Raw genomic sequence first — 3821 nt, forward strand, 5'->3', positions numbered from 1 at the left:
GCCGCTGGTGCTGAACTAGAGGTAAGTAACCTTGAAACTATCCAACATAACCTATTGCTTTATCTATCATCATATGCTTACATGCCTCAAGTTTTTTGTAATATGTAATTGTTATAAAAGTTACCGTTTATTTATCACGTCTAATGAACAGATTGAAGCAAGATAACTCGACAGTCTTGTTTTGGTTTTGACATTATTTTTTTTAATGAGTTACTATCAATACGCTACACGTTTACGTTTCATGTGATAGTAACTGTTTCACCAATATTCTGATACAGGATGGTATATCCGCCATTACTATTTTCACATTGTTTATTTAGTCTGTCATGGAGTTGTAGAGTGAATTAGACAGTAGTGATAACATTATAATGTCCACACATCAGTGTTGTAAACACTTCTCCAATTAATTATATAATTATGTTTTCACACTGAGGGAAGTGGAGAGACTTGATGTGGACTGTTATCAACAGCTCTGTGGGAGATCATCACCTTGAATATTACAGATGAGGTAGAAAGACATTTTATCTATGTGTACAATGTTGTATTTCTTTGTCACGTTTTATCAAAAGCGATTTAAAGTATGTGCATTTAACCATTAGGATACAAACCCAGACCCTAGTACATCGGTTCTAGCTGAAATAAGTAGTGCTTCATAAACAACACAAAACATTCATAACAGTACGCTTCTGCTCCTCATTAATGCAGCTCCTGATGTCCCCAGCAGCAACATGGTGGAGATCTGCAGCTTCATGCTGGTCAACTGGAAGACAACTGATTAAGATTAAAAGATTAAGATTAAAATCCATTTATTCATCCCAAACACATGCACAGACATGCAAAGGCACACTCATGCAGGTAGGGAAATTTAATCGCTGCTTTTTACCCATCTGGTGCAGGACACACAGAGCAGTGAGCGACCATGTACGGCGCTCGGGGGAGCAGATGTTGGGGGAGTGAGGTGCCTTGCTCATGGGCACTAGAGAGGGTAGGGAGACTCTTGGATTTTTGGACAGATCAATCCAGTTTCGACTTTTGTTGTCTCTCCATGGAGTCGAACCAAAGACGAACCAGAGACCTTCTCTGCCCATAGTCCAAGTTTCTGCCACTCGACCACCGCCTCTCCTCATGCATCATCAAACTAGTAATCTACACATCATTCCATGCGTTGCTCCCTTAACTACAGATGGCCTGCGAATGTCATGGAGTTTTACAGTGAATTAGACAGTTTAGGTATGATTTTAATCTCCACACATCAGTGTTGTAAACAGTTCTCAAATTAATTATAGAATTATGTTTTCACACTGAGAGAAGTGGAAAGACTTGATTTGGACTGTTATCAATAGGTCTGTGGGAGATTATCACCTTGAATAGTACTGATGAGGTAGAAAGACATTTTATGTATTTGTACAATGTTGTATTTCTTTCAGCACTTTTATCAGAAGGGACTTAAAATATGTACATTTCACCATGAGGATATAAACCAAGACCACAGTACAACAGTTCTATCAGAAATCTGTTGTGCTTTATACACAACACAAAACATTCTTTAACAGTGCGTTTTTTCTCTTCATAGATGAAGAACTGCAGCACCTGATGTCCTCAGCAGCAACATGGTGGAGATCTGATTTGATACACTTTAGATAAGAACCCAGTGTTTTATATTTCTGCTTTGCCATAAGAGACAGAACATGGTCATCACAGCTGTGTCCTTCAGGCTCGTCTGTCCCTAATAAAATGATAGGAAACATGAAAGTGATCGTCATTATTGTAGAGGAAGAGTTACATATGAACAAAGTGTGTAATCTTATTTTCTGTGGATATTCAACTGTGTATTTGAATATGCTTTTGGATTAAAACGTGCACTACCATGACAATGAATGTACAGTATGGAGTTATTTCACATTCAAAGTATTGCATATATTATTTAATACACAATGTATTATGTGCAGTACTTTGCCATGGTTGTTTGTAATTAATGAAAAGAGGTCTGTACCTGAAGTCGGTGTTCAATGTGGTTGAATTCCAGTTGTCTCATGCTGGACATGCTAGAGAAAATTTCAACATAAATATACAAATGTGTAAAGTCATACATGTGCCAGGTTAAGTCCTTAACACACTTTAAATGGTAAAAAAGGAAGTGTATTACTTCAAAGTTAAACAGATCATAATCATTTCAGCTTAGGAAATAGTTAGTGTACATCAGCATCAAATTCTCTATTACACTGTCTGTTCTAATAAAGATACAAGGCTATAATTTATTTATATTTAACAGAACAATTCAGTGAAATCTGCCTGAGATTACAATGTAAACAGTGCAGGCAGCAGAACGTTTAGCTTTCTCTGTAAGACATCATAACAATACTCTGAATAAAGAGCTTTGGAAGTTGAATTCCCCTTTAAACATCTGCTCTTAAAATACAGATGTGACTTTAAATACGCACGTTTCAATTGATCACTGTAAGTCTGTTTCAGTAGAATAACTAACTGTGTAACATTGTCAAGTCAAATGCCTTGGCGAGTGAAACCATTTTATAGCAATAGATATCCTGATGGAGCTAATTCACCGGACACACACAGTCTCCTGTCTCAGATTTAACCTCATAAACTAACGCATGCCACTGCTGGGCGGACCTACTCATGTCGGTTCATATCGGTGTGTGTCGGTAATAGTGCCGTTCGCATTAAACAGGAGTTAATGCCCCAGATCGGAGTTCGTATTTAGCCTCCATGCTAACGGACGTTAGCTCGAATGCATGGTACTAAAACACCCTGCGAATCACTTCTACACATCTAAATAAAATACTGAGCTTGACTTACCACAGAAACGGGAGCGCAGACGTCTTTAACGTGTCCGTCAGCAGAACAAGCAAAACATCAAACTGTGTTATTCATCCGATACTGAGTGGGAGGTTTCGAAAGTCTCGAGTTGTGTTCAATGACACAGGAAAAAGTAAGGAGAAGGGAGGGCGCAGCTCACTGTGACGTCACGTAAATTTCAAACCACTATATCGCTTATTATAGCGATATAGAGGTAGTTACGAAAAAGTTCACCCCCTCAGAGTTTTAATGAAGGAAGAACATAGCGATTGAGACTAAAACCAAAGTTTGAATAATGCTGTAAACAGGTTTAATTCTACTCTAAAATTGGGCATTTTAACATGGGATTCAATGGGACTCTCTCCGACGAGCTGATGAACTTTCAAGCCATGCCATTAATAAACCGCATGATAAAAAGTCACAATAATCTTATGGCTACATTATCAATGTCTTGAGACCCATTAAACAAAGTTTGACATGGTTTTGCATATTGGATGAGCAGGAATACATCAGAGTGTCAGCTATACATTTCCTGCTGCCACCAGGGGGCGCTGTCATTTTAAGTCACGATTTCTGTATAGATGTCTTCATATCGCAACTATTGTCTTATGTGTCTAGTTTGGACTTGATTAGACAAAATATGTCCAAGATACAGAAGCTCGTGTTTTAGTGCGTTTCACCGAAGTCTCATCAAACTTTAGCGCCACGCCACAATCACACGGTTTGACGAAAAGTCGATCTTTCAATAACTTTAGATCTTCATTTTGTTGTGATGACAGTCGTCTAAATATTAAGTTGATTTGATAAAAGCTGTACGACTAGTATATAAAAACATAAAACGTGACAAAAACAAGACTTTTCCTGCTGTCACCAGGGGGCGCTGTCACTTTAAGTCACGATTTCTGTATAGATGTCTTCATATCTCTACTCTTGTCTTATGTGTGTAGTTTGGACTCGATAGGACAAAATAAGTCTGAGATATAGAAGCCCGTGTTTTGATGGCG

The 3821-nt window shown here is 38.2% G+C and overlaps 1 long non-coding RNA gene across 1 annotated transcript; it reads right to left on the reverse strand.

Annotated features, from left to right (window-relative positions):
- Nucleotides 1-229: 229 nt before the first annotated feature.
- LOC133973666 (uncharacterized) lies at nt 230-3103 on the reverse strand. The gene is made up of 3 exons (XR_009924590.1): nt 2818-3103; nt 1994-2045; nt 230-1726 (listed from the first exon to the last, which is right to left on the reverse strand). It is a non-coding gene; the product is annotated as an uncharacterized LOC133973666 (long non-coding RNA).
- Between the last annotated feature and the right edge of the window lie 718 nt (nt 3104-3821).

This window comes from Platichthys flesus, chromosome 18 (genome assembly GCF_949316205.1).
Source record: "Platichthys flesus chromosome 18, fPlaFle2.1, whole genome shotgun sequence".
In the NCBI taxonomy this organism is placed as follows: domain Eukaryota; kingdom Metazoa; phylum Chordata; class Actinopteri; order Pleuronectiformes; family Pleuronectidae; genus Platichthys; species Platichthys flesus.